This window comes from Paramormyrops kingsleyae, chromosome 10 (assembly GCF_048594095.1).
Source record: "Paramormyrops kingsleyae isolate MSU_618 chromosome 10, PKINGS_0.4, whole genome shotgun sequence".
NCBI classification, from domain to species: domain Eukaryota; kingdom Metazoa; phylum Chordata; class Actinopteri; order Osteoglossiformes; family Mormyridae; genus Paramormyrops; species Paramormyrops kingsleyae.
The window spans coordinates 19,264,296-19,277,761 of record NC_132806.1 but is presented as its reverse complement, the minus strand read 5'-3'; the positions used below and the strand labels follow the sequence as shown (position 1 = coordinate 19,277,761).

General features: G+C 43.0%; 1 protein-coding gene across 3 annotated transcripts in view; it reads right to left on the bottom strand.

Moving 5' to 3' along the window:
• Positions 1 to 13,466, bottom strand: part of nlgn3a (neuroligin 3a) — a 162,426-nt gene that overhangs the window by 32,689 nt on the left and 116,271 nt on the right. The gene's annotated exons all lie outside the window — the stretch shown is intronic.

The window sequence follows — 13,466 nt, the reverse complement described above, 5'->3', positions numbered from 1 at the left end:
GGTCCAGAAATTCTTATAAAGTTTCAGTGAGGTCTGGATCTGATGATTGGGGAGACCATTCAAGGTGTTTGACTGTTCATGAAAGTGCTCTTGAATTTGTTTAACAATATGCATGGGAAAACATTGTTTGCACAATTGTCTGCACTTGGTCTTGTAAAATGACCTCTCGATGTAAAAAATGGGTGAACAGTGACTCATCAGACCATATTACACTTTCTCATTGCTTAGAGATGTACTGTAGGTTTTGTGCTCTTTCTACCAGATTATATGTCCCTGTGCATTGGCCTTGGATAGTGCTTTTCAAATGGTAGCACCACCATACATTCCTGCTTTGCAAAGCTCACAAAGCACAGTTTTTCTGAGTTTGGGTCACAGAGGTTCTGATTCAGTTCTGCGGTGATTTCTGATGCCATACTTTTGTTGTGTATAGCAACTATCCTGTTAAGTGTCCAACTTGTATTTTTGAGATGGTTCCCCTTGACAGATTAAATAAGTTAGCAGTTGTTGTGAGTGATGCACCTACAATTCAGGTGCTGGCTATCTGGACCCTCTATGGTGATGTGAAAAAGAATGTAGACACAGTACTTTCAATTCGATGATTCTATACATTAGGTACATCTAACCTCAAGGGATAAGAATCATGTAACAGACTCCAGTATGCAGTGTTTTATATAAGAAAAAACCCAACAAGCAGAAGCCATGTGCGGAAAAAGTGAGTTTGTTGAACATGAGAATTAACTTGGCTTATTTCTACTACATTTAAATTCAAATTTGGATTTGAATTTAGTAGAAATAACATGGATTAACAATTTTCTGTATGAGTTATCAATCTCACACACCAATTTTGGTCCACTCTTCCGTCAACATTCTTCAACATTGCGTCAATTCGCCAAAGTTCAAGGGCACGAGTCTGAAGCATCTCTTTGGGTTTAGGGTTAGGGTTAGGGTTGAGGCCTGAGCTTTAGGTGAGGCCTGCCCTCTTTTTCTGCCATTCAGTTGTAGATATGCTGATGCACTTTTCATTGGTCCTGTAGCATAACCCAGTTCTGACCAAGTTTTGCCATCATACAAATGGCCTCATATGCCTCTTGAATTCATAGTTCACAGATGACTATTACTGCAAGGTGCTCAGGTACCTTGGCTGTAAAACAAGATTAAATCATCACCCCTCCATCTACATGCATGGCGACTGTCCACAGGACATTGTTCTAGAAATCTTGTGGTTTGTTCAGATGCAGCTGCGCTGCTACGTTCTTTTAGGAGAGAAGGGGTTTTCTCCTGGGTTTCCCTCCAAGAAAGCTGTGCTTTCTATTTTTGATTGTATAGTCATGAACTTTAACATTTAATGTGTTAACAAAGGCCTGTAGATCCCTCGATGTAGCTCTTGGGCTTTGCGATTTCTCTGAGCATTATGTAGTCTGGCCCAGGGCTGAACTTACACCCACTCCTGGGAAGACGGCAATGATCATGAATGTTCACTTTTTGTAAATAACCCTTCTCACTGTGGAATAATGGATTTAAAATTGTTTGAAAAAGGTCTTATAACCCCTCCCAGATTGATGAGCAGGAGCAATTGCTTCTCTGATATCATTGCTGATAGCTTTTCTCCTAGACATGGTTTTAACACAAATTTGAATGCTCCGGACCAAGAAACTACCAATACTTCTGCTTTTATAGAGCCGGTCACATTTTCCCGATGATCATTTAATAGCATGCATTTGATTAGCAATAACTGCCTGCTAATTAACAGCTTAAATCCTTAGTAAGAAGGAAGGAAGAACTTATTCTGTATTTTTCCTTAATTTTTGTACAATAAATAATGGCATAGTGAAATTTGTTGTATGTTGTCTGGGGCAAATTTAGACAAATTTTACAAGTCAGGTGAGGACCATGCGATTAATCATGCCCCAAAATGTCAACCATGGAACTGATAGAACGAGGATTGTCTACATCACCGTAGTTGCCTCATGTTGTTTTTTAACCTCACATTTCAAAGTGAGGTTAGGGTTAGGGTTAGTCCCCTTTAATAGATGGCCCATACCGCTAATTGGAATTCCATCCAAGATGACTCACTTTTGTAGCCGCAGTTGTGATTTACATCAAAGTCCCTTTTCATGTGGTTTTCCACTATTATGCCTACCTCCCCCATATGCATAACCCCTTACAAAACGCCTTACAATTTGAGGCCCTTGGGCTACACACTGCCTACAAGGACAGTGAGTCTTCTTAGTTCTGGCGCTAACCGGTCTGAGCGTGCCTGGCTTCCCCGCCCTCACTTATCCTGCTCTCGCTGCTGCTCAGTTAGATCTCCTGTCAGCCCACTTTGTTGATGCCGGCTTCCTACTGCTCTCACCTGTTTAAAAGCACTGACCCTGAACCTCAATATCCAGGCACAGAACAAAGGAAAGGTCACCCTCATGAAAAAGACATCTCGGGCTCTAGAGTTGTAGCAAAGGCAGCACCTTATACCATAGAGTCTCAGTGGAAGCTTTTATCTGATGCAACACAGTTTACAGCTGATACAGTATATTTCACGGACAAGGCCTCTACTCTTTGTCCATGAATATGCTATAATAGTCATACACAGTATCTACAGTATCAAACACTTCTGTTGGTCATTGCAGTATTTGATACAGTATGTATTACTTCATTGCCTCTAGGCCTTTTATTATAAAGTGAATAAAAGCTAAAATAGACAAATGCCTTAAAAGCAGGTGTGTCCAGACTTTTGATTGGTAATGTATATGTGGCAGATATCCATCACTAATAGGTAAAGTATGAAGAATTTAAGCAGCACACTTCATTAAAAGAAAGTTTACATGCCAGTTTTCACGGTCCTTATATTAAAATTTTCAACTAATAACCCAACACAGCTCCCAGATTATTATTTACCTCAAGTGAAACACCAAAGTAAGATTTCCTATTTTAATTCTCTTTTCTTGTGCAAGTAGAAGATGTTTTTCCTTCTGGATAGAAAAGATAATGAAGTACTGTCCCAGCAGACACATGTCAAACACTATCTGAGTGAAACTAAAGTTACACTTAGACAATGGAAATATATAGCTGTAATGTTATCCCCAAGAACCCTACCCTACATCACTACATCCTCTCAGAAAATCTAGTGCGATAAATCAAACTGAACAGATCTTACACCTTAAAGGGGTAAAGCATTAGCAACAGGTTCCTCCGACCGTTCACCTTAATAAATCATGTCACTATAATTGCCTTTCATGGATCTTTGGGACCATTTTATACCTCTTACTGATTGCTGTCCACCAATCCTGTGAAATGTCAAGAGTTGATTCTGTCAAGTTCATATTCGAAAGGGCTAACTGGAAAAAGGTATATTGACTCAAAGACGGAAGCCACTTTCTTTGTGCCTGCAAATATTCCATTGTTCGCTTGCTGAGAGATGGGATTGTGGGTCATTACCATAAGGGGCCAACTAACTTACAAAAAGGAGTCATTGTGCTCAACCAAGCTTGATGAAAATTGATCTTGGACAGATGATTCTGCATGTTCTATTTTTTGTTGCTATCTAAATTAAACAGTGACATCTGTAGTGAAGTTAACACAATAACCATTAGTGCAAGACTGTAGTCCTGTGTGCAGTCAACTTGGGCACACAAGAAAAAAGTTATTATCATCTTTTATGTTGTTATTACTGTAGGAATGAGGTCATTTTTTATTACTATTACTCTTACGACAACAACAACAACAACAATAATAATACAAAGAAAATGCATTATCGTGATCTATCCATTTTATATGAGAATTATCCTGCGCAGGGTCGCAGTGAGTCTTGGAGTCTGACTCAGAAGGCATGGCTGTGGACACCGTAACTAGGATGATGGGCTATCATGTGCCACCCACTTACACACATATGGGCAATTTAGTGATACCCATTCAACCAAGTCACATGTTTTTCGACTGTTCGAAGAAACCCACATAAACACAGATTGAACATACAGACGCCATGCACAGAGGTAATGTTTATAGTCATTGTTGTTGTTATTTTCTTATAATGTGTTGCGTATTTGATTTATAAGACTTGACATAGCATATATTTTAAGGAATAAATCATCTCTTTGGAAAATGTCACATGCTTTAGTATGTGTTATGTTTTCTGTACTTTCCATTCAAGTAATAACTGTGTAATAATTAAGTGACTCTCTTCATAACCACAGGGCTAAGGTGGGTGATGCAGTTTCACACATGAGCCAAGAATCTTACATGCATTGTTTTAATAATTTCGTATATGCAAAGAAAATATATATAAATTAAAAATTTAATGAATAATGTTTTTTTTCCGGGAGGCCGCCCAAACACATCCTGAAATGGTCTGAAGTGGCTACTGTTTCAAAGACTCCTACGGCACCTTTTCCTTCACGAGAAAAATCACCCCAAGAGAGGGCTAAAAGAGTGCTGTTTTCCAAATGAGAGGGCTGATTACCCCCTACTGCTTTTTATAACAATGCTGAAACGTATCCGACCTGTACATGCTTAGCATGCAAAGTGTGACTTTGCCTGGAGACTTGATGCCCAGTCCATCGTTCTATAGGTGGGATGCAAGACATATACATCCCGTCCACAAACTGATTTATTTTAAATGCACAAATAGCTAGTGAAGAATTCATAAAAAACAGATTCAGAATTGCTTTCAATGTCTCACTGTACTCTGCCTAGCAGATGACAGGTTCCGGTGCGTTTAGGAGATTAGACGAATGCAGATGAATATGAATGATGCTGCGTTTTATGGCTACATTGAATAGCACGAGTCATTCATGGAAGAAGCAAACCCATAATTGTGTTTGTGAAAATTTTACTTTGGATTGTGTATGTTTTATAATAGTCACATAATATCAAAAGAGGATTTTACCTGTGTATACAGGATGTAAAAGTGTCATTGCAACAGTTTCATTATTATGTTGTCGCCTTACTTTTGAGAATGCGTACAATACTGCCACTTCTGCTTCTCAAATGCTATGTAAACTACTTCTCCAGAATCACAATTTTTAGCATTGCTTTCAATACTGAAGCCTTATAACTATCCTCCTCTTCTAAACTATCCTAACCCGTACTTGTGCTGTTCTACAGCCATCCCATAGTCATTCAATCACAATGCGACGCTGCCACGGTGACCTCTGTGGAGACGCTCTGGAACACGAGTGTTGGTAAACAAGCTCTCCATGAAAGGAAATCATAAAAATTCACCAGCTTCCTTATGCATGACTGCAATGCATTGCACTGCTCAGGGAATGTTATTACTCTCTACCGCAAAATATACATTTATATATACTGTGGCCCTGACTCTATTGGGATTAAACTGCTGTACATGGACAGACTATAAAAACATGACATTTACACGTAAAAAGCCATTCATATTCATGAAATATTTTTCTAAATCAAATATGAACAAAAAATAAATGTACTTTATATATATATATTACCCTTGAATCAATGATTTATAAAATGTAAAACTTATAATTTATTTATTTTTCATATTTATTTCTAGTGCAGAGATATTCTAGAATTTAGGAGCTGAAATCTGAAATGTCACAGAAACTATACACAAGTTGATCCTGTGAATATTAACTATGTACCATTATATTACAGTTAGTCCTGCACATTGCCAGCCTAAACTATCAAACGACAAACCATTCTTTTGAGTTGGCAGTAATTTCCCTTTTCATCTGAAAAACAGCGATCTTACTCTCCACTCTCAATCTGATTTCCCTCATAAAAGGGGAAAGGTAGGAGGAAACAGTGGGTGAACCGCTCACTCCAGCATAGAAATGCAAAGCAATCCCATCCACACTCCTCTAAGAGAGAATCCCAGAGGTTTAATTATCTGGATTGTCAATCAAGGTGAAAATAACAACAAGACCTGACACAACAGACAGTCTTAGTCATCAAACATGTCAAAGACTGTCAGAATCAAAGAGGTGAGAGACTGTGTTGTCGTAAATGCAATAAAAAGGAGGGAAAAGGAAATGTTTTTGAAATCAAACATATGGATGCATTTATAGTGATAATGAAGTGAATAAGTCTCACCACATATCCCAAAAAAGGAATAGAATGACTTCTGGTTAATACATGGCACTAGACAAACGTTGTGGCAATTTCCCAGAATTCCACATTTTCTTTAGAACATATAGTAACTTTAACGCTGCATCACACTTAGGGCATGCTGGGACATGCATTCTATGTATTCATTTATTTTTTGACTGCAGTAATGGTTTGAATCCTTCGGGGGGCAGTAGCAGTGGCGTGCTGTGCCGAGGAGCTTGGATCCTCCGTTCACCGTATGGTAAAGCATAAAATGGAGATCAGCGTCGAGCCAGGGGCCGCCTCAGGTCTGACCCAGGGTGAGGGCTTGGGGATTTCATTTTATAGAGTACGCCCTAGTCGTTTCCCTGAGGTCAGGCCAGATGGTAATATCTCAATTTAGCTATTGATGTAAGTTTCACTTTCATCAGCCCGTTTGTCTTTCTGAAACAGCATTTGTGCGGACGGTCTGTCATTCGCGGCTCGTCTGAATAAATGGATGAGTGGCGTCTCAGGGATGTAACGACGGACAGCAGCCTCCACCCACGTGCGAGAATGTACTGTAACGCACCACATTGCTGGATTCTTACCCGCTCTCACAAATGCTTATCCTTCAGAGTTTTGGATACTAAATCACATCCATTTACATTTTATTTAGCAGATGTATTTCCACAGAGCGATGTGCAATTGAGAAGGCGGGGTCAGACAGACCCTGGAGCAGCTATGGTCCTGCTTAGGGGCTCAATGACAAAATCACTCTGTTGACCCTGGTGACCTTCCAATCACAACCACAGCACCTAACTCCACCAGCCGCACACCACCCCATGCTAACTGGGTGTAGTTCCCAGCAATCGTTTCGCTTTTTTATGCCATGCAACCTCTTAATCCAACCATGTGCCAAGTATCCATTCAATTGCACAGGTGGTATCAGTTAATAATTAAAATCCCAGTAGTACCCAATTAATCAAGCAGGTATGGCAGATTTCTGAGAGCAATGTATGCATAGATATGTGCCTATTAAAATCTTTCACATAAGCACATTAAGTGACTTGTTTTTCAACATGTTTACGGAGTGCTCCATTACACATTTGTAAATCTTGTGTAAAGGGAAAAATACATATACACAATTAGGGGCAGGCACAAGCTAGACTGTAGAAAGTAAGCAGAAAAGGCAAGATGAATACAAAGTTCAACATTTGGTTGATTTAGTGAACATTTGGTGAAAATTCAGTGCCCATATAAACAAGTCAGTCAGGAAATTCTTGCAACAATAACGCTACTTTCCTTGCCTGATACCAAAACTGAAATTCACGGATGCATTATTAGATTAAGAAAAAACAGAATGCAAAGAAAAATTTTGAAAGTATACGTACTATATACGCTCCTCCACAAATTCTACATGTGTATATATTACAAAGAATTTATGCAATTTATCAACTTAGAGTAAATGTTCCTGCAGATGCAAAGAATGCATTAGATCAGAATCACACCTCAACTTTCAGCTCTTTCGACTAGAAAATTTCAACTGATATTGACTATTGTAAATTTACATGTATGGAGGAAAAGAGCAAGAAAAAACCCCACTGTTTTAAATAGATTTTTTTTTATTAGCTTTGAGAATGTAAAGATAATTCCTGGACATGAGGTGCCTACAGGGACACCTTGAGGAAAACTACTGAAGTGCAGTTAGATTGCTCTGATAGTCATATATGGTCAGAATCGTTAACATTAGCCTGCTTATTAGACCTTGAATGGTATTTTGATTTAAACAACTTTTTATAAAAATTATATGATATGTACATACTTGCCATGGTTGAAGCAAATGTCACTTCAGTTTCATGAACTATCGTAGAGAATAGGTTTGATGGAGAACCCAACATTGCATAAACGGTAAGGACTCGTTCCACCACCTCACCTCAAGGTTGGCTCCAAGGTGCCTGTATCACCTCATCATGTGATATACCACTTAATTTTTTATTTTAGACGAAATTTCCACACGCCTCTCGAGGTGTTCCAAGCATTTGCCTAAGCACATAATGTTTGGCGAGCTTGGTAAATTGCCACGTGAGAATCGATGCCTGAGAGGCTGTCGCATGAATTACCGGGCTTCTTCCACATTGCACCGTCGCAATAAAATGGTATAATTTAGCGTGCACATTTACGGAACCTCAATAAGCAAGAAGTCCTAATAAGAATGAAAGCCGACACGGGCACAAGGATTCTTTTGCGTCCTCAGTCTTTAATGTATGAGACTTTCCATTAAAGAGGGGCACTTCTTCTAAGGCAGAGCTTTTAGGCTGATTAGTTACAGGAATGGAAAAAAAAAGAACGACCTTCACCACCCCTCCCCCCCCCCACACACTCGCCTGCGAATGTTCCCTACTTAATATTCCACTGCTGCAGTACACAGCCATCTCTCATTTTACATCATAATTATTATTAGGAGAGAAGAAGGGAAAAAAAAGCTAAATCTGCATGTTCAATTAGAGCCGGCCTGATGTGGGATAGATAATAATACATGAGACTGGCTAATGTCCTTGCTTCTGAACTTATCCGCAATTGATGTTGGGAGCTGGGAAGAGGAGACGGAAAAAATACATGCTCTGTAGGGACACAACTGTTGAATCTGGTTATTAGGCTGGTGAGACGCACTTTCCAGCCGAGTGTGACTCTGATTTAATGACCATTTTTTACTCTCAAATCTCCCTGATGCTCAGCGAGATTAATTTCAGACATGCAAGCAGGCAAGGGGTGTCAAGCTGGAGCCGTGTCTTTGATCAATTCCATTAAAGCTGTACATCACCATGCTGAAGTCTAAGGAACAGAGAACAGAGAAGACCCCCCCTCCCCCACGCCGCCCCCCCAGATACACACACACAAAGCCCAGGTGATGCTTTAACGACAGGGGAAGAACAGGCGGCGTTTCTGAGACTAACCCACAGCGTGCGCCTCGCGGGAGGCCCCATGACGGATGTGACCTGCAAACCGATCCCCTTGGCGCACCCAGATGGGGCCGCCACTGTGCACGGTGGTGGGGGGCCGTCAGCGGCAACACCAGGCGGCCCAGATTAGGCAGGTTAAACAGGCTCTGGGAGAAGCAGGCAGGCCTCGCGTGAGTCTCGGGTTAAACGGGCTCCGGGAGGAGCAGGCAGACCTCGCGTGGGTCTCGGTTTAAACGGGCTCTGGGAGGAGCAGGCAGGCCTCGCGTGAGTCTCGGGTTAGATGGGCTCCGGGAGGAGCAGGCAGACCTCACGTGGGTCTCGGGTTAGACGGGCTCCAGGAGGAGCAGGCAGGCCTCGCGTGGGTCTCGGGTTAGACGGGCTCCGGGAGGAGCAGGCAGGCCTCGCATGGGTCTCGGTTTAAACGGGCTCTGGGAGGAGCAGGCAGGCCTCGCATGGGTCTCGGGTTAGACGGGCTCCGGGAGGAGCAGGCAGGCCTCGCGTGGGTCTCGGGTTAGACGGGCTCCGGGAGGAGCAGGCAGGCCTCGCGTGGGTCTCGGGTTAGACGGGCTCCGGGAGGAGCAGGCAGGCCTCGCGTGGGTCTCGGGTTAGACGGGCTCCGGGAGGAGCAGGCAGGCCTCGCGTGGGTCTCGGGTTAGACGGGCTCAGGGAGGAGCAGGCAGGCCTCGTGTGGGTCTCGGGTTAGACGGGCCCCAGGAGGAGCAGGCAGGCCTCGCGTGGGTCTCGGGATAGACGGGCTCCGGGAGGAGCAGGCAGGCCTCGCGTGGGTCTCGGGTTAGACGGGCTCCGGGAGGAGCAGGCAGGCCTCGCGTGAGTCTCGGGTTAGACGGGCTCCGGGAGGAGCAGGCAGGCCTCGCGTGGGTCTCGGGTTAGATGGGCTCTGGGAGGAGCAGGCAGGCCTCGTGTGGGTCTCGGGTTAGATGGGCTCTGGGAGGAGCAGGCAGGCCTCGCGTGAGTCTCGGGTTAGACGGGCTCCGGGAGGAGCAGGCAGGCCTCGTGTGGGTCTCGGGTTAGATGGGCTCTGGGAGGAGCAGGCAGGCCTCGCGTGGGTCTCGGGTTAGACAGGCTCTGGGAGGAGCAGGCAGGCCTCGCGTGAGTCTCGGGTTAGACGGGCTCCGGGAGGAGCAGGCAGGCCTCGTGTGGGTCTCGGGTTAGATGGGCTCTGGGAGGAGCAGGCAGCCTCGCGTGGGTCTCGGGTTAGACGGGCTCCGGGAGGAGCAGGCAGGCCTCGCGTGGGTCTCGGGTTAGACGGGCTCTGGGAGGAGCAGTCAGGCCTCGCGTGGGTCTCACTCCAGCTCATGCTCCGTTTGAAGTTCCCTCACCGCACCGTCGTGGACATTCAGCACTGTGGGTGGCGCACATTGAACCGTAAAGGATTTGACATAATGCATATTTTAGCCTGTATGCAGAGCAGCCGCCAGGTAAGGAGTGAGCTGGAATAACGATGTACAGGATTTCTGCTCTGCCCTTGGGTTCTGACTCAGGATGGGGGTTGAGAGCTCAGAAATGCTGTTGGCATCAATCAGTGCAAGTGGCCTTTTGTAAAAGGCCTACGATAATCGTACATCTGTATTTTGCATTAGGTACCGCAGACTGAATTGAAAGGAGAACCCTTTTTTCCTTGAACGCAAGAACATGTTGTGAATGGAACATAGTAACTGAATGACAATCTGCTTCAAACACGTTATTAATTTGTACATCTTAACATGTGAGCTGACATCTCTTACATTCTTAAAACTGTCAGCAGTTCAAAATGGAGCCATGGGATTGTGCTGCTGTGCAATAAATTATGTACGTTTTACTGTGTTTTTAGGTGTTTGTTCCATGTAATATGATATATGCTAAGTCATTTGTGTACTGGGAACGCATTTTATTATTTCACTGCTTACTTTCAGGGTACATGATAGATTACCCAAAGGAAACAACATGAAGGATATATTGCCCATAAAATGCAAAGATGTGCCACAAATATATTCTTGCAAACACATTGTGACGCACGGCTAAGATTCCTTGTCACTTCCCGCTGCTCACTTCTATCACAGTCTTCCCACGATTACCCCAATCATTACTTTGACGAACACCGCTCACAAAGGCACAACCTTCATTGTGTAGCCACTCCAGATGCAACAGGAATCTCAGCCGAAACTTTTGTGGTATCATTCTGAGCAATTTCTGGAGTTAATCTCCCCAAACTAACTAAGGCACACATTGTCTATTCTGTTCAGGAACAAAATAGCATCAGTAATATCCAATTTGCTGGGAAGCACGGAGCTGGTAACTCTGGCAGTATAATATCATGCTACATGAAGCATGGCGCTATAGCGTAGGAATAAAAAATGCATTTGTAGTAAAAATTCTATCCGAAACCAGTCATCATTCATCAAAGGAAATCAAGGCAATTAGTAACACTTTGATGCTAATTTGGGGATAGAAATGCGCAAAATCCCTTGTAATAGTAATTAAACTGGAACTGCAGAATTACCTCATTGCAGCTATGGAGATGTTGTCAAGGCAAGCATATTTCATGATATTTCTCCAATGGCTGAACATGGAAGATGTACAACCACCCTACTATAATATTTTATACAGCTCAGACTGATATTATATGGTTACATTTCCATGGTTGACTGGCTATTTCCTATATATAGCTGTATTCCTTTGCTTTGAAATTCACCACGCTTGTATGCCTGCAATTTTATCTTGCATGTGATCTGAATTTCTGGAGGAGCAATTGAGGTAAACTTCCCAGCTCTAGGCTAGATGTGTCATCTGGGATTCAAACCCACAATCTTCACATCTAGAGCAGAATAGGTTTGTAAATCCCTTAACACTGCGGTTGTGATCCCATTTAAGATAACGCACCCCTTGATCTCGGCATAAGATGATACGTACCTTCTGCATGTGCTAACATGCTGCGTCTACTTATGTCTATATCCAAAATAAACACCCAGCTCCAATCAAATATCTCACATTGTCCTGGTCAGACTTTTGTACACATCCTGGTCCCTGGGTTACAGGCCCAAAAACACTGGCTGTAGATTCAGGTGTATCAAATATTTACTGAGTTCACTGGCTAATAAACATTGTGTGCCTGTGAAAACAGCATTCAGGAAACCCATGGATTCCCACGGGGAATGTATAACTAATACTTTTCCTCTTGCCTGATGGAAAGCTCAAGGCAGAGGTCAGGGTAGCTGCCAGTCTCCTGTCAAAAATTACCAATAAAATGATGGAGACGGGGCTGTAATGGTGAATTCACAAACAGCACAGAACGCCCAACAATTCCACACCAGCACGTCACTCAATCTCATCTCAGGGATTCTGGCCCTTAATCTGTGGCTTGACTAACTTCCCTCTTTCGGAACAAATGGAAAAACTGCCATCGGCTTTGAAACCGATGCCCAGTGTAATGACATCCAGTCTCCTGCCAAAATATTCGCCTTGGGTTCTAAATTGTACGTCGCTGCATATTTGTATGCTGATGTTTACAGCAATAAACTTACTGTAAACAAACATGGTGGAGCACAGATTAGGCCTTAATAACCAATCTGCCGCATGGCCTGGACTGTGAGGGACGTCTATGAGAACGCATGAATGCTGACAGACAAAGAGCAAATTAAAAATATAAGATGAAAACAGGAATTTCTCAAGTTCATTAATACTTTAATTACTGCCCATTTTACGGCACGGCCATAGGCTAAGCGCTCTGACCTGCGGGATGCTAATCATGCTAACCCTGCTAAAAGATGATGGTGGTTTGTTACTGGGCCATACACCTGGTGCACAGCTGCCAAGTGCAAAGAAAAAGAGGAGCGACAACAGGGACTCTCTGTCGAAATGAAACATCATTTGTAAAATCCGGTACTCTGGTGTCCAGCATGTGAATGGCAGATGCTTTACTGCCGGACGAGGCCTATTTTCTCCTTGTGTGGACAATGTTAACAAACTACTGCATGCCCATGGTTAATTAAATTAATCCATTTTCACAGGCAAAACAATCTCAAATGGACTAATGAACGACATAAAACCACTATTTGCTTAGCCTTTCAGATATGTGAGATGTATATTTATACTGAAATATAAGCTGCCAGCCACTAATTAATGAGATATTAAGCTACTTAGGTAAGATGCTATTAAACCATATGTGGGACCTGGGACGAATGTGCCACAGGCATCAGTCCAGTTCAGAGAGCTGCCCGCATGGTAAACTGGGGGTGGAGATACCCAGGCCTCAAGGGCCAAGGGCTGTGTGGCCTCTCAGCTGATCTCGGCTCTTAATTACTTGATACAAGTGATCATTTTTATTGTTAGCATCCTCACCTGCTGTTTCAGGAATAAAACAGGTGCTAATTTAAAAAAAAAAAAAAGACTCTGAAATATGACCGTGAGCCTAAATGCGGAGGCTTGCCAACCTCAGAAATGATTTTTCATTTCGTTACGTGATTTGCTTTCATTTGC